Below are 19,098 nucleotides of genomic sequence, written 5' to 3'. Positions count from 1 at the left end.
GAAAAGCAAGTTGTTCGAGACTCAACCGACACAAGGTCAAACAAGTTTCTACATAAGTAAACAGGACTAAGAAGAGGACTTCCTCCTCTTGCCAAGCCTCTTAACCCACCGAACTAGAGCTCCTTGGTTGTTTATCGGTGACTCTTCCCTTCGCGAGCTAAGCTCTTCGCTCCTTGTATCGCCCGAGGTGTCCATCGTCGCGTCTTCTACTATTGCGTTGACGTAGCGGCCATGATACTCCATAAGTCCCGGTGCCCAACTTGATGCTCCTCCTCCACTCCCGCTTTCATAGAAAACATTGCCCCCAGCCTTGTGAGAGACACCTCCCGCCTCCTCTTGGTACGAACTATCTACATAACCTTGGTAATCACCACCCACATTCTCTTGGTAGCCTCCACTTTGATGCGTATTATTGAAGAAACTCCCGGTGGTATAGTGCGGTCCCGCCCAAGGACCAAGCAAGTGTCTGTCGCCGTGAGGAACTCCATGACCCAAATCCGAAGGTTGGATACCATTGGCCTTGAATACTCCGGGAGTGTCCCCATCCCCGGACCAAAAGCTAGGGCGTTCGGTCGGCCTTACTCCTTGGTTATAGGTGAACTCATGCACATCTCTTAGGACCAAGGAGTTGTTCACTCTCTCAACTAGGTATGCCATTGGATATTGATGAGCATAGCCTGGTGGTGGTTGGTTATACCCTCTAGTGAAAGATGGTACGTGCATGGAGTGTCGGGGAGGGTCATGGTGTGGCGAAGGTTCGCGCATGAAAGAAGAGGACGGGGCGTAAGTGGAGCGACTAGGGCGATCAAAGGGCGGCGAGGGCATGGGCATATAGGAGGACGATGGGGCATGTGGAGAAGTCCTAGAAGGGTCGAAAAGGAGTTGCAGGATTGGTTCCCCTTGTACCGCTTCACCATCTAGAGTGTAAGTAAGATTTTTTGGGAATGAGGTAGGATCGGGCCGGAGGGCGAGGTGGGGCCAGTTTAGGTAAGTTGGAGGTCTCAGAAAACCTCCCGTTTGCGGGTAGCTTAATGTATAGGGCCGTGTTCACCCTCCACGAGTATCCCTGTTTGTCTTTCCTGTCCACAACCCAAAACATGCCCCTCATGTAGGCAAGGTCGAAGTAGGGCACCTCTGTACTCATGAGTCTATCAATTGCCCCCAGTTCATAACCCAAGAGATTCTTGGCTAGTCTAGTCACTAGGGCGCCACAATCAAAGGAGCACTTGTAAGACTTGGTCATCCTTTCAAATGCTAAGCACACTATGGCCACGGGGCTAAAGTAAAAACACCTCTCATAATATGGATTGAGGTAGGAGCTCAGAAGTAGTACCTCCGAGGAGTTGAGTTTTCTAGGGTCCCTTCTTCCGTAATGGAGGTTGGTCATTAGGCGAAGGAAAATTTTCAAAATGGGATGTTCCACATCGTTTATTTTCATGGCACTAACATCGGTATTCGGTTACCCGTGTAAAGGTTGATGTATTTTGTGGATTTTATTTCCTTCCTCACCTTGTCAAGAGTAAGGGTGATCCTTTTTCCTACACCTAGCCATTCCGCAAAGACATCACTAGATAGGTGGAAGGAGGTGTTCTTGAGTCGGCAGCTCACGGTGTGGTCTTTTGGATTGTAGAGGAAGGAGCTCAAAAATTCTAAGGTAAGGTTGCGATAGCTTATTTCCGTTAAGTTATACAATCCTTCCATTCCAAGTACGCTAAAGATATCATGCATTTGCACCTCTATCCCCAAGGCTTCTAAGGCATTCTACGACACACACCTAGTGGCGTTCATACGTCTTTCGGTGAGGGCCAATAAGGAATTCCTATGGGGTTCACTCTCAAATTCTAGCCCTGGGTATCCTGGATGGGTAATGGCGGGTGGTGCCGCTGGTTCGGGTTGGGGTTGACGGTTGTTTCTTCCACGGGTGCTCCTCATGTTCTTGACATGCTACAAAAGAAATCACACAACATGATGTAGAGTGGAAAGATAAGAACTTGGAACTAATTTTCTCTTGAGGTGAATGGGAATTTCTCCAACCCTTCAATTTAATAATTAACCATTTTAAAAGAAGTTTTAACATAATTCCCTTATGCTTAATTCTATACTAACATTTTCTCATACTACTAGTTTTCCGGAATTGGGAAACATTGTGGCAAAAATATGACTTCAAGAATAATTTTAATCAAAAGCATTATTCTTAATTATAGCCGACTTTTCGACCAAGACTCATCTCATCAACGAAACACCGTATTAGACTCCTAACGTGATGGTCATTCATCTTGAAAACCTTAAAAATTTTAAGATTGAAAATTCTAGCATGAGAGGTTACATGTTATCACAATCCGACTTCAATTGGTAAGAGGTGAGTAAAGCAATAATTGTCTTAGTAAAAATCAAAAATCCGGGTAAGTATAGTACTTACTTTCAACACTTTTAAGTCCTTAAGACGGAAAATTTCTAGATGCGAAGCTTCCTCAAGCATCAAAACTTGAGAATTAAGATAACCATGGGTAAGTAAGGCATGTAGCGAGTATAACAATCAAAATTTTGACATGGGTAGTACCAAATTATCGAGGAGTTGGTCACATTTTAAGACGAAAATTTCCTTAGTTTACCTCATGATATAACAATAACCATCAAATTCATAGTTTAACGACACAATTTACCTTTGTTCATGGGTGATTTAGGAGAAATTTGGAAATTTCACCAAGTTTTAAGACGAAATTTTCACATACTAAACAAGATCCATCAATAACAACAAAGTTTAATTAAGCCTTTGTTGTTCAATTAGACTCAACAATAAGCACCAAAAATCCACATACAAGCTCATGTATCCACTTCGTGTTCTTCAATTTAGGTGGTATAATTGACATAAAATTTTAATTTTTAGCAACAATAATAATGTAGAAAACTATTTGTTACTATGAATTAAGTAAAAGCATGAAATTAATTGACAAACCTCAAACTCATTAGTGTAGACCCATCTAATTCAAAATGGAGAAACAAGAAGAGGAACGGTCTACTTACCTTGCTTATTAGGAGAGATTTGAGACGAAAGTTTCAAGTGGAAAACTTATTCGAAGTAGCAAATCACAAAAATGGAGTTTCGGAATTATTTTTAGAGAGATTTTGGTGTTGTTTGAATGAGGTGAAAATGAGATATGAAGAAGATACTGAATGAAGAAAAGGGAATCAAACCCGTGTAAATCCCATCCCAGATCCACTCGGTCGAGTGGCGAGTTCACTCGGTCGAGTGGATTTTTCACTCGCTCGAGTGCCCCTTTTTCCAGGATGTTTCCATCTTCTGGAAAATAGTCCACTCGGTCGAATGTCAGGGCCCACTCGGTCGAGTGCGAACTCACTTGATCGGGTGTGAACTCGTACTCGGTGGAGTGGTTGCTTATGGTTAATTTCGAGTCGAAAAAGAACGACGAAATCCCTGCAACACAAAGAAAAGGTTCGGGAGTCCACCGGCTTTCGGTGACTCACCCGAGTTAGCTCATACGTCATCCTATTTTACCGTTCTTGGTACATTATCGTAGTACTAATAACTACTCTACCAACACAGCTCACCAATCATATACAACAAATACACTAACATGCATTCATTTAACACTCGGTGCAAAATTTATAGAGCAATGTCATCATTCGCATACCAAAATATACCAACTATTTTTAAGCATACTACTCCTAACAATCTAGCATTCAACTTCCACACCTTCATGCATCATGGCAAGTACTATATTATACAAGTACTTCATGTAAATAACACATTCATACAATCATGCCACTATACAACTTTCCACATAGCGTTAACCCATACTCTCAACCACCCACGTAGTGACCAACCGAGACAATAGGCACTAGTTTTGACATGAGGGCGTCCACTCATCCAAAACCGATCTCCTATCGTACACAAGTCGGGTTCATTTTATTAGACACACCTAGGTTCATTTTGGTTCATTGGTTTAGGTTCAAAAATCGTCGCTCTGATATCACTTTGTAACACCCCCGTCTTACCCGGCCGAGGTAATTGGGAGATGTTACATTCTCGGTTTTCCGATGCGGTGAATCGGAGATACAATAAAGAAACATTTACTATAAATGACAAGTTTAGTGATTACAAAACATTAACTAATGAATAAAAATACAACTTATGGCTACTATACTCATCTAACTAACTACACTCGTCGCGTGACTCATCAAGCTCGTCCCGTCTCCCGCGTACTATCCAAACAATCTGTACCTAACCTGCTCCCAATATGACCAAAGGATATCATATGGATCAACACATGCCACCCCAAAAGAGACAGGTGACAAATACACAGAAACACAAACGTCAGTTTCAATAAGCAAATAAAGTGCGACACGACTCAAGTGTGCGAATATTAAACATGACTACTAATGTGAATGAGACGCTATCAAACAACCACCACCACGGTACCGGGACACACCTAGAAATACCAAGAACCACACTAGTACCGGGACACGCCCAGACATACCAACAACCACAAACAGATACCGGGACACGCCCAGACGTACCGGGTCCGGAAGCCAACCGGATCCCCTACCTGACGTCGTGTCTCAACCACACGAGTCCCTCCATAACTCAAGCCATTAATGTGCATATCCCTCTTGGAGTGGGAAGCTCCAAGAGGGGACTTAAGCATAAGACGGTCTCCCAACCGTCTTACGTCTCCAAAACAACAACAACAACAACAACAACAACAACAACGACGACAACAACAACAATAACAACAACAACAACAACAACAACAACAACAACAACAACAACAACAACAACAACAACAACAACAACAACAACAACAACAACAACAACAACAACAACAACAACAACAACAACAACAACAACAACAACAACAACAACAAATCCTCTAACGTATATAATAATGACCAATGAATGAACCACAACCAACATATCATAATCATCCTCTTAATGATGTAATTACCACAAAATATGTTATAATGCAAATACCCTAATTATGCAAGACTAACTACAACATCAACATAAACAACATCACATTATTGAAACCGAGTAGGATTAACCTACCTTTTTGCAATCTCTTCAAGCTACTCGAATCCGGACCGAAATCGTCTCAAGGAACCGTCTCATCCTATACAAATCACATAATAACTATCACAATACATCTTATACTAATATTGATAGGCTATCGCACACCTATGCAAAAATACCCTTTTGTACAACAAATGAATGTAGTATTTAAGGGGTCGAATTCCACAGAGAGCTCGGTGGTTATTTTTTTGTTGTTATGAAATGAGTTTTATCTTAGTAGAAAATGGTTGATTGATTAGTTTGGTTTGATGTGATGATAAAACAATAATAAAGAGAATGTCTAGGGAGGTCGGGTCACACACGCAAACTATGCAAATGCTCATGTCAGTTTAGGAAGTTGATTAATCGATAAATGTTTAGGCTTAAAGACACCCACCTCTCGATCTTAGCGTCAACCATAGACCGGGCCCTAGAGAAACTCTCGTTTATGACTAGGTCGTCCTACTACACATGCTTAGTCTAATCCGATTCCGTGCCTCTCGACTTATAGAATGAATTAACAAACTTAATCTACGATTACGGCCAATAACCAAAGATTAAACGTTGTGGCGCAAACATGTGATAGAAACAATTTATCAATTTAACTTAGTCTCATTTTAACATTTACAATCTACTTAGTCATGCATGGTTTCCCTTACTCCTTAGACAAATGTAACTACTCAAACATGATGAAAATGTAAACTACACTAATGATAATTAAAATGATAAACATAATGGAAATGTGAATAGAATTACCTTGAAATGGAAATGGAAATGGAATTAGAAGAACAGTGAAACTTGTAACTTGGAATTAAACTTGAAATGTAATTGTAATGTAATTGCTAAAAGGAAATGTAAACAAACTAAACTAAGCTAACCTAAACTAACTACTAAGATTTAGAGAGAATTTAGATGGAAAAATATGTGTAAAGATATGTCCAAGAAGTGTCGACCAAAGCTTCTATTTATAGGAGTTAAGGGAGTAACGGAAATAAGCTACAGGGGGCTAACCCCGATCGGGGCCACCCAACCCCGATCGGGGTCGTGGTATTTTTCAAATTTCTCTTAATTCCGTCTTAACTTTGCACTTAATGTTGATGCGGAATCTGATGCTTATGTCTTAATGCGTCCGTCTAAGGTATCTTAAGCATCCTTTGGCATCCAATGCAAACTCTTATCATGGGCTTTCATTTGGATTTCATTTCTTTACATATCCACCAACTAAGATTGGTTTCCTCTTGCTCGGGTTTTCCAATTTCTTCCCAAAATGCCCCTATGCTTCCCGAAACTTCTTTGCATGATCAAGACTTGCTCTCATTAGCCTCGTGAACTCTTGTACTTGCTATTTGATGGGAAAAGGCTACTAAAAGCTTAATTTCCTACAAAACACAATGGAAAACAAGCAAGCACAACTAGAACACGGAATTAGCTCACAAACACTAACATTAGTGCAAATGACATGTAAAATAGAGGTAAAATAGGGGGTTAAAATGTATATAAAATGGACCTATCAAACTCCCCCAAGCTAAACCCTTGCTTGTCCTCAAGCAAGATCATCCCAACATTGCAAATCCCAAGTAACTAACAAGCAATTGATTCAAATCCCGAAACAACATGGGCATAAGGATAAGCAAAATCATGGATGAGATTTACATGGCGGCGTAGCGTAGAAGACTTCAAGTAAACTTTTCGGCTCTTGCATGATCTTTTGACTTTCGGACTCTCACGATCCACTCATAACTCAATTTTGTGTAAAGGACATTTTTTTGTGAATAATCACTCAAGCTATCCTCGACTCATGAGAATGTGCCCGCAATCTAATATGGTGAACAATCAAATCATAAGCCAAAACAATCCAATGCAAGCAAATAATGAAGCCAAAGGGTTAGAAGAAGGCTTTATTGTGATATGGGACATAAGGGGGACAAATGATTATGGATATGTGGAGCTAATGTTAAGCTAGCAACAAAACCATGTGAAAATGTTCATTCCAACCCAAAATAGCCCAATTAGAAGACAAATGACTTCTTACATTACAAACCTTAAGAATTTCTCCAAAATATATAATTAACCATATGAGAAATCTTAACTTCTTCTTCTTCTTCTACCACTTATTATTAACATCAACTTTATCAAACAAATCTTTTCTTTTCTTTTCTTCTTCATTTTTTCTCATTTTTTCTTTTTTTTTTCTTTTTTTTCTTTTTTTTCATCATTTTTTTCTTGCTTCAATTCTACCTTCACAATTACGGAAAAACAACAATCCGGCAACCAATTCACAAGGACATAATCTTTAGAGAACATCCCAATTTGAGCATCCCAACACCAAAACATAGCTACTAGCTTAACAAGGGTAGGCAATTTATATTGTAGCTAGGGAAACAAGAACATGTGAAGGGAGCTAGAAAATGGGCAAATTTATCAATGTGAATTTGGCTTCAAAAATGCATAGCAAAATGAAAGTAATGCTTAAAAGAGATGAAAAGAAGACCATATTTGTGCGTTTTGATGTAACACACACCATAAGGAGACCTACCACTCACTTAAGTGAGACCAAATAAAGATGAAATGGCCTTTAAGGAGGTTCTACCTTACCAATTTTGTAGCTTGCCAAAAGTCAAGATCAAGCCTACTTGGTTTAATTTCCATCTTCCACCTACTATGTCAAGACATCCCCATGCATGCTATATCCCGTCAAAAGTAGCGAATCAAGAGCTATCAAGCCAAAAATGGGACAAACAAGAGGGCATAAGTAGGACAAGCAAAGAATTAGAAGCAAAAGCAACACAATTTTTTTCAAAAATTCTCAATAAATCTACACTAACTAAATGAAAACCAAAACAATTTTTCAATTTATTTGAAAGCAATAAAATAACTAGACACACTAACTCCCTCCCCCAAGCTAGAACATCACATTGTCCTCAATGTGAAAACGGGGTTAACCGCAAAAAAACACAAAGGAAGACAAGTAAAGCCAACAAGAGGAAATGGAAATGACACATTCGGAAAATAGAGAAAAATAAATGCATACTAATTTTTAGAAGCTTCCCCCAAGCTAGCTTGAGAAGGGGCTTCGGAACATAGGACTTTTGTTGCTTAAAAAGCTCGTCAAAGCCCTTAGAAGTCTATCATATACCTGCGCATGAGCAACATGGAAGCATATATACGCAATTGATAAGATATTAGCATGAATGATCAAAGGTAAGAAATAGGATATCTTATCAATTGGCGCATGAGAGACTTCAAATAATACCACCATATCACTCCACTCGTCAGCAAGAAATGGAGTATCATTCTTAAGACCACAAAATAAATCGTTAGAGCACAAATTATAATCATAAATGGTCTCAAATGGGTGGTAAGTAGAATGAAAGAGGAGAGGATCATCAAAAATGGGAGGTTTATCCCACTTAATTTCTAAGTCGAAAGTGCTTAGACCTCTATCCTCCTCAAATGGATCAACAATATCATCTACAAATAAATTGTCAATGGGGTCAAAAGACTCGGGAGAAACCTCATTAGAATTACAAAGAATCTCGACAAATTCATTTATAGAAGGTGACTCATCTACTATGGGGTTAATGTCATCAACATGAGTCTCTACATTTTCTATTTGAATGACACTAGGGGAGATTTTAAAAGATAAAATCGGACCATCATCATCATCCAATAAATCAAAATCATTAGATTGAAAAGACTCACATTGGGGAGGTGAAAAAGCAAAATGAGAGAAGATAGGCTCACGTCGTCTCGGTTTCTCTTGAGAATTTTTTCCCAAACGAGCATGTAAAACTTTAAGCTCCTCTTCGATGCACCAATAATGGAATTGGCGTGCTAATTCCCGACATTCGGAAGCCATGAAATTTAAGAAATTCCAAAGTTCAGGCCCAATCATGTTGTAGAGATTCCCATAACTCAATTTTAGAGCCAATCCACGGGTCTCGGAATCCATGCCGCCAAGCACGAAATGACCCAAGTAATCCCCGTCAAGGACATGTCCAAAGGAGATGAGACTATCGCAAAAGTAGTAGAATCGGTCAAGATAGTCAGGAAAAGGCTCATCTTGGAGTTGTGGGATGAATTCGTAACTCATTATGAAAGGCCAATAGCTTTATCACCTACAAGAATAAGCACTAAAACTACAAGAAAACGGTGAGATGAATCCTAGGAACAAGTGTTCCCTAGGACAAAATAAGATAAAACTCAACAACTAAATAACAAACAAAACCGTGCTCCCCGGCAACGGCGCCAAAATTTGATAGGCTATCGCACACCTATGCAAAAATACCCTTTGGTACAACAAATGAATGTAGTATTTAAGGGGTCGAATTCCACAGAGAGCTCGGTGGTTATTATTTTGTTGTTATGAAATGAGTTTTATCTTAGTAGAAAATGGTTGATTGATTAGTTTGGTTTGATGTGATGATAAAACAATAATAAAGAGAATGTCTAGGGAGGTCGGGTCACACACGCAAACTATGCAAATGCTCATGTCAGTTTAGGAAGTTGATTAATCGATAAATGTTTAGGCTTAAAGACACCCACCTCTCGATCTTAGCGTCAACCATAGACCGGGTCCTAGAGAAACTCTCGTTTATGACTAGGTCGTCCTACTACACATGCTTAGTCTAATCCGATTCCGTGCCTCTCGACTTATAGAATGAATTAACAAACTTAATCTACGATTACGGCCAATAACCAAAGATTAAACGTTGTGGCGCAAACATGTGATAGAAACAATTTATCAATTTAACTTAGCCTCATTTTAACATTTACAATCTACTTAGTCATGCATGGTTTCCCTTACTTCTTAGACAAATGTAACTACTCAAACATGATGAAAATGTAAACTACACTAATGATAATTAAAATGATAAACATAATGGAAATGTGAATAGAATTACCTTGAAATGGAAATGGAAATGGAATTAGAAGAACAGTGAAACTTGTAACTTGGAATTAAACTTGAAATGTAATTGTAATGTAATTGCTAAAAGGAAATGTAAACAAACTAAACTAAACTAAGCTAACCTAAACTAACTACTAAGATTTAGAGAGAATTTAGGTGGAAAAATATGTGTAAAGATATGTCCAAGAAGTGTCGACCAAAGCTTCTATTTATAGGAGTGAAGGGAGTAACGGAAATAAGCTACAGGGGGCTAACCCCGATCGGGGCCACCCAACCCCGATCGGGGTCGTGGTATTTTTCAAATTTCTCTTAATTTCGTCTTAACTTTGCACTTAATGTTGATGCGGAATCCGATGTTTATGTCTTAATGCGTCCGTCTAAGGTATCTTAAGCATCCTTTGACATCCAATGCAAACTCTTATCATGGGCTTTAATTTGGATTTCATTTCTTTACATATCCACCAACTAAGATTGGTTTCCTCTTGCTCGGGTTTTTCAATTTCTTCCCAAAATGCCCCTATGCTTCCCGAAACTCCTTTGCATGATCAAGACTTGCTCTCATTAGCCTCGTGAACTCTTGTACTTGCTATTTGACGGGAAAAAGCTACTAAAAGCTTAATTTCCTACAAAACACAATGGAAAACAAGCAAGCACAACTAGAACACGGAATTAGCTCACAAACACTAACATTAGAGCAAATGACATGTAAAATAGAGGTAAAATAGGGGGTTAAAATGTATATAAAATGGACCTATCAAATATACACTACAAAGCCCCTTATTATTACCCCTTAATTACCCCTATTACCCATACTAATCACTAATTAATTACCCATAACGAATTATCCCAAAAGTTAGGGTTTAAAAGACTGGAAAAGGGTAGATCTTTACTTACTAGATGAAGGAGATGAAGAGGAAGGTGATAAATCTTCTAATCCAAGCCTAAATCCCAAGTAGAAGATGTTTGTGAGGGTTTAGAGAGAAGAAAGAGTGTTTGGAGAGATAAGGAGGAAGGTGGAAATGATTTTAGGGTTAGGGCAGAAAGGGTTGTTGATCCCTGTTTCTAAAAACAGCGTCACTCGACCGAGTGCCGAGTCCACTCGGTCGAGTGGACTCACTCGGCCGAGTAGCACTCCACTCGGTCGAGTGGACTCACTCGGTCGAGTGTACTCTTCACTCGACCGAGTGGACCCACTCGATCCGCTGCAACACCACTCGGTCTATCCCAGGTCTAATGTAAGGCTATCTTTCCCTTCCGCGTGCTCTCTTGTCGGTCTAAAGGTCCTCTCATGTATCCCAAGGTCTAAGTACGGGTCCCAAAAAGGCCGGGTATTACAGGTAGGCAAAGGAATAAAGATTGCACTATCTTAATTGACAAAATTGTGGATAGAATTAGATCCCCGGAGGCAAAAAAGCTCTCTTATGCTGGTAGAACTACTCTTGTTCAAGTTGTCCTTTATACCATGTACAATTATTGGGCTTCTATTTTTATTTTACCCAAGTGTGTGATTAATAGAGTTGACTCTATTTGTAGGAACCTGACAAGTTTGTGCACCCAAAGAAGGAGGTGGACTAGGGCTAAGGAGAAGCTCTGAGTGGAATAATGCCATGATCAGTAAGATTGTGTGGTGGCTTGCTGTGAAACCTGACAAGTTGTGGTACAGTGAGTTAACCATATCTATCTTAAGAATGTGCACTGGAGTAATTATGAAATATCTGGTGATGTCAGTTGGCAATGGAAGAAGATATACAAAATTATCTCTTCTGTGAAGGTTGGCTTTGAGAATGATATTTGGATTGCAGGTAATGGGAGATTTTCCACTTCTAGTTCCTATGAGATGCTCAGAACTCATAGAGCTAAGGTGGACTGGTATAGGAATGTCTGGAATAGTTGGGTGGTCCCAAAACATGCTGTTATTGGATGGCTAATCTGCCGTAAAACAGTAATGCTGAAATAAAAATTACACAGCTAGACTCTATATTAGTACTGATAATCTATACTGTATTTGTCATGTTGGTGAGGAGACCTATACACACTTATTTCAGGAACGCTGCTATAGTCATAAAATTTGAGACTGTATAGAGAGTTGGCTGATATGTAAGCTTGATGCTAATGATATATTTATGAGCATCAGATAAAGGAGATGGTCTAAACTGAAGAAAAGGACAATGAATGCTATGATTTTTGCTGTCTGGTATCTCATCTGAATTCAGAGAAACCAGGCTCATTATAACAACGTTCTGATGAGTCCTGGTTAGGTTACTTCTCAAGTCCAGCTGCTGATAAAAGGGAGAGTTTCCAGCCAATTGCCTAGATTAATCAGTCAAAAGGATAGGAGTTGGCTTAATAAGATTCATGTTAACTGTTAGTAGTTTGAAATGTGTATTAGTAGCTAAAACATAAGACTATAATTTGGCTGTAATTGGTTAAGTTGGTGATTTTAATGAAATACTTACATTCTAACAAAAAAAAACCTAACAGTAAGTATGTGCTAAGAGCAATAGCAATAGAAGAACTTTATATTAAGTTCTTCTTATGCCATATCATATTTTATTAGCTCCAATGTTTAAGAACTTTTACCCACAATAAATGACATTTGTATAAAGTTTTTAAATAAAAAATATAAAATAAGTAATTGATCTTCCACATTTTTCAAAATATGCTTATTGGTTCTCAAATTCCCATGTATGAACAACCAAATTCTTATTTTGGAACTCATTTCTTAAAATTAAGAACAACTTTTTACTTGCAATAGAAGAACTTTTTATTTTGAGTTAATAGTAATCATCACAAGATTAAGAACCACTATTGCTATTGCTCTAAGTTATTCTCTAAATTAATAATTCTTGCATTATGAAAATTTATCAACTTATATTCTATAGTTTAATACCAATTTTATTTTATTATAGTGAAAAAAATTATAATTTTGAATTTAATTAAAAGATTAGAGTTTAGTTATAAGATTATATTTTAAGAAAAAAAATTTTATTAGAAGAAAGTTTTGATTAGAAGAAAGTTTCACTTGTTTCCTTATTGAGGTATATGCATTTTGGAGGGAAAATTAGAATTTTTATTCTCTTAGGGCTTGCCTGGAATCCATGAAATAATTAGAGAGTAAATTTTAATTGGGTGATAATTATTGAGGAAGTTAATTACTTGGGTAATGAGTTCTTTGAAGATAGGTTTTTGACATATAGGAGTAATGACTAATGATTACTGAGGAGATGATTTATTACTCCCATAATCATTACCCGGGGGGAGGGTGGGTAATGTATTACCCCTTCATGAGGGTAATAGATCCGGGAGATGAATAATTACTCTCATACCAAACATGGAACGCACCTTACATATCACTACCCTATTCATTTCCTCTTTTTTTCCTTCAATCCAAGTAAGTCCTTAGTAGTAAAATAAAAATAAAGGGGAATTACCAAATGTCCTTTCTTAATTTTATTATTTTAATTTGATACTCAAACATACTACTAAATATGCTAACCACATTTTGTTATCATTATTCTGCTTCTTTAAATATATGGTTTTACAGTTCACCAAATAGCGCTTAGAGCCGTAATTTCAGGTAGTGGTTTGTATCTTCAAACTAAAGTCGATTCTCTAGCATTGATTTTGTTCTTGCTTGCCCCCCAAAAAAAACATTGTTAACTACAAGTAATAGTTTGTGTCTTCAAACGAACTTATTTAGCGACTTATGCTTGTAATCTCGTAACATTTTTGATCTTGAAGCAACTTCTTACTCTTGCTAGACCAATAATTAGTCATTTTACTTCAAATTTTGTTACGAATGAAAAACGCTACTTTAGATTAACTTATATTGTATTGAGGTTGAATAAGTGGTGTACTATATATACACTATATGTACATATTCTAATAATAAGATTCTCATTATATTTAGATTGTTTTCTCTCTTTATAACAAACTTTCTCTCACTATAACAAACTCACTAAACATACTCTGTTTTCTTCATACATTAACAATGGAGTCCAAGGTTCCATATGGTATCAGACGACACGGATCGATTATCTAGTGATGATTTTGTCTTTCTTTCTTCCGTATTCTGGATCTTCATTGCGTATGATTCCTATTTCTTCGTCGAAATTAGGTCGTTTTTTCTCCACTGTTCTTCCCCAAATTGTTTAACCTAGATTTCTTCGATCACATTTCTCTTTCAATTTTCCTTAATTGATCGTCTCTTGCTTACATTTTTGTGCGCATTCTTTGATTTTCATTTACATCAATCACAACGCCTGAAATCGTTGATGATTCATCATATAATACTCCAAATTCTTCGCAAACTTCTGCTAGTTATGCGATTTTTGACGATCCGCTTTATATCTCCAGTTCTCCACAAATGATCAACCTACTCTTAAACTTCTTACTTACTATTTCAATGGCAAGAATTATACTAAGTGGAAGTGTGATGTTTACCTTGATCTTATCGCCAAAAATAAGGACGGTTTTGTTGATGGAGTCCTGAAATTACCTGCTAAGACTGATCGTACACATAATCAATGGATTCGCTGCAATTTGTTTGTTACTAAGTGGATCTTACATTCGATTGATCCTGATATTCGTGAATCATTGGATTATATTCAAGATGCTAGGGAATTATGGTTAGACAGGATAGAACGATATGGTCAGTCCAATGGTCTAGAAGTTTATCAGCTCAAGAAGGATTTAGGTCATATTTCTCAGGATCATTCTTCTTTGATGGAGTACTATAGCAAGCTGAAAACAGTTTGGGATAATTTGCCCTTCATAGATCCTGTACCTTTGTGCAGTTGTGGTGCTTTAGACCAATGCTCCTGTCACCTTCTCAAAAGGATGCTAGACAGGGAGTCTAATGCTAAGCTAATTCAGTTCATCATGGGATTGAATAATTCCTATGATACAGTTAATACAAACATTCTATCCTTGAAGCCATTGCCATCTATTAACAAAGCTCCCTCTCTCTCTCTCTCTACTGTAAAAGATAAGAATGAAAAAGCAAATTACTGATGTCGTAGAGGTCTTAGCTGAGGCTACTGCATATTCCACCACTGCACAACAACCTGAGTGGAAAAAGGTTAAGCCTAATCCACCAGATTCTTCTATCTCTACTATTCAAGCATGCAACTACTGTCATGATCTTGGACATCTTATCACTAACTGTCCTAAGCTCAGCCCCTGTGAGTGTTGTGGCAAGAAGGGCCATAAACTCGAGCACTGTTATATCTACAAGAACAAAGCCAGAGGTAAAACCTGGAAGGGCAAAGGCAAGATGGATTTTCAGAATGGAGCTAATGTTTACAGAAGGAGAGCCAATAATACACATGCTCTTGATTGTGATGATGATGATGATGAAGTACTTGATTATACTTCTTTGAGTCCTGGTTCTCCTCTTGCTGTTGCTTTGGACACCAAATATACCACTCATACTCCTCAGTCTTCAATGGTTTTTAACAATCAAATGATGAATGGTTTGGTACAGACTGTGGTAAAGCAGGTTGTTCACGCATTTTCTGATAAACCTCCTTAACCTATTGCTCACATGAACTTTGCAGGTATACTTCCTCAGTCTCATGTGTGTCCAGTTTCTAAGTGTTTGCCTACTTCAGATTGGATTGTAGACACTGGAGCTTCTGACCACATGACCTCTAGGATTGATGTGTTATATGACATAAGAATTTTACTCAAACCTATCGTTGTGAGTCTACCTGACGGGTCTATAAAACTGGTGCATAGGATAGGCAAAGCCTATTTGACACCACATCTGACTTTGCACAATGTTTTAATAGTACCAAATTTCAAACAAAATTTGTTATCTGTTGCAAAATTAATTGGTACTAACAATATTGTGGCAAGTTTTAACACTCATGAGTGGTTTTTCCGGGACCTTACAAGTAAGGTTGTTCTTGGAGTTGCCAGGAAGTGTGGTGATCTCTACTGGTTGAAGTTTTGTAAGATAGAAAATAAAGAGACTTCAAGTTTTCATTCTAACACTTCTTGTACTGATATAGCTAGTAATATGGCTAAGTGTAATAGTAAGATTTGTGTCACTAAGGCAGAATTACATGTTTTACATGCCAGACTAGGACATATTTCTATTGCTAAGATGAAGCATATGTTGAATATTCCTAATTCAGAGATTAATGAATTTTTTTGTGAAACTTGCATCTTGTCTAAGCATCATAAATTTCCCTTTCCAAACAATTTATCCCATGCTCCAGTTTAGTTTGAGTTAATTTACATGGATATTTGGGGACCCTATAGAATCAAAGCCTTAAATGGTGCCAAGTACTTCCTGACCATTGTTAGTTGATGATCATTCAAAAAGTACATAGACCTTTCTTTTTCAAACAAAAACTCAAGTTCATGGACTTGCTCAAGATTTTTTAGCTTATGTTGACACACAGTTTGGAATGAAAGTTAAGCTTATCAGAAGTGATAATGGTACTGAGTTCCTTCAGAGAGACTGTCATAGATTGTTTAAGGATAAGGGCATTGTGCATCAAAGAAGTTTGGTAGGGAGACCACATCAAAATGGTAGAGTGAAAAGGAAGCATAAGCATCTGTTAAAAACTGTTAGGGCTTTGAGACTGCATGCTGGATTGCCACTCAGGTTCTAGGGAGAGTGCATTCTAGCATCCACCCATTTTATAAACAGGATGCCGGTCAAATTGTTGGATTGGAAAAGTCCATTTGAGATACTATTTCATGAGCAGGCTCCATATGATGACCTCAAGATATTTGGTTGCCTATGTTATCTGCACTGGCTAGACCAGTTCATGATAAGTTTGCTAATAGAGGCAAAACGTGTATATTTCTTGGCTATTCATATGGTCAGAAAGGCTACAAGGTCTATGATTTGGCTACTCATACTGTATCTGTCAGTAGAGATGTCGTTTTCAATGAAGATGTCTTTCCCTTCAAGCTACAGCAGAAGCCTGCACAAGTTGATATTCAGACTTCAGAAGAGTTACAGATTGTCGACTTCACTACTTCTGAAGCAATTTCCCCATTATCAAACAATAATACTTTTACAAACACTTCACCATGTACAAATAATACTCAAATAATAGACCATACAAATAATAATCATCATGTCATTCCTGATAATTCAGTACTTATTCCTGATATAGATGGACAGGAAACAACTAATATTCCTGATGCCTCCAACATACCTGCTCCTAGAAGATATGTTAGACCAAGGCAGATCTCTAAGAGTCTGCAGGGTTATCATTGCCCTATAAAATTGTCATTTCAACCAATTGTTTCTACAGAAACAGTTGATAACTCCACCTCTGTTAATGCTACTATTTCACATTCCCTTACTGAGTTTGATTCAGCATATCTAGCTTCTTTGGCCACTGTACTGGAGGAGCATGAGCCCACCACTTTTGATCAAGCTGTTATAGATTCAAGGTGGGTGGAAGCAATGAACAAGGAACTACAAGCCTTAGAATCCAATGACACTTGGGATTTGGTAGCATTGCCTCCAGGAAAGAGGGTTATAGGTTCCAAATGGGTGTATAAAATCAAGCACAACCCGATGGATCCTGATAAGGCTGTCGCAACCCTATCAAAAATAAACCTAAATGGCTCTAACTAATGTAGCAGAGGTAAGTCGGGTATCGTATTCCACAAGGAGGCTTCTAGTAATCTACTTGTCTATCTCGGTCTGTCGATGTCACCGGGCTGTTTGTTTGTTTGAAGTACTAAACTAAAACAAAAAGTAAAGGCAATAGATAAACTAAAATTGCTGTAAAAGTAAGATGTGATCAAATAAGAGAGAGAAATGTTAGGATTGTCGGTTCACCATGGTTTTCTAGGGATCCATTCTAGGGTCAAAGGTTGGCATAAACTCGGTTTGAAGGGTAGTGAAAAGGTCTTTTAGGTCTGCTATTCGCCCTAAGACATTACTAACTTAGCTTCCGCCCTCATTAGAATGCCCTAATGTTCACTGCTTGGTCTTACCCCTTCCAATCTTCCGATCTAGGTCAGAGCGTACCAAATCAACTAGCTAAATGCGTCGACTCAAGCATCTAATTGCTGTTAAACGTGATGATTAACAACACAAACCTAATCCAGCCTATCCTAATCACCTATTCTTAACCTCCCTAATTACCATGGCTCCCCTATATCCTAGCACAAGGGATTTAGCTACTCATAACTATAGATAAGACAATAACAATATACAAAACGATATTAAACATGGTATAAATAATAAATAACAGACAAGAGAATTAAATGCTTGCAAAAGGAAATAAAACTATGAATTAAAGAGAGAAAGGAATTACACAAAACGAGTTCCGAGAAATAGCCAAGCAACGTTGAACCCTAGTCTGAAATTAATGGAAGATAGAAAAGTTGAAAGATACCTAAACCTAATTCAGTCTCTCCTTTATATAGGGGAGATATTTATCAACCTAATACGATAACTTAAGATATTAAATAAATAAGTTCACGCAATAAAATCTTGCATCAGATCTCAAGTTACTCGATCGAGCACATTGAAACAACTCGATCGAACAACTTCTAGCAAAAACCTCTCGATCGAGAGAACAAAGTACTCGATCGAGGAACACCAAAAGATCCCTTCTCGATCGAACATAGCAGGAGTTCGATCGAGTGGTCTTCAACATCAATAAGTACTCGATCGAGCTAACTAGCCAGCAAAAGCTCTCGATCGAGTTAACTGCCACTGAAATCAGCACATAGCTCGTTGATTTAGCTTCCAAGATGTCTTCACGCATCCCAAGGCAAAAGTATTTCCGCTTTAAATCTACTCATCTCCTATATGCACGCTAATGGGACAGTTCCAAGCCAATTTTGTTTCTTTCAGGTCCATTCCCGCAATTAAAGCCAAACGAACCAAAGTAGACTATTCGGGGCATTACGTAGCCTAAAACTAAGGGAATCACATAGAAATGCGTGCAAATAAGACTCAAAAAGACTATATAAAATGCACGCATCAGATCCATAGAAAGATTTAAAGCCAGGCTGGTTGCAAAGGGGTATAGTCAAGTTAAAGACAAAGATTATAAACATACTTTCTTACTAGTGGCAAAATTTGCTACTGTTAGGACTTTATTGGCCTTGGCAGCAGCAAGGGGATGGATCC

Source organism: Silene latifolia, chromosome X (genome assembly GCF_048544455.1).
Source record: "Silene latifolia isolate original U9 population chromosome X, ASM4854445v1, whole genome shotgun sequence".
In the NCBI taxonomy this organism is placed as follows: Eukaryota; Viridiplantae; Streptophyta; class Magnoliopsida; order Caryophyllales; family Caryophyllaceae; genus Silene; species Silene latifolia.
Note: the sequence above shows the minus strand (reverse complement) of the source record.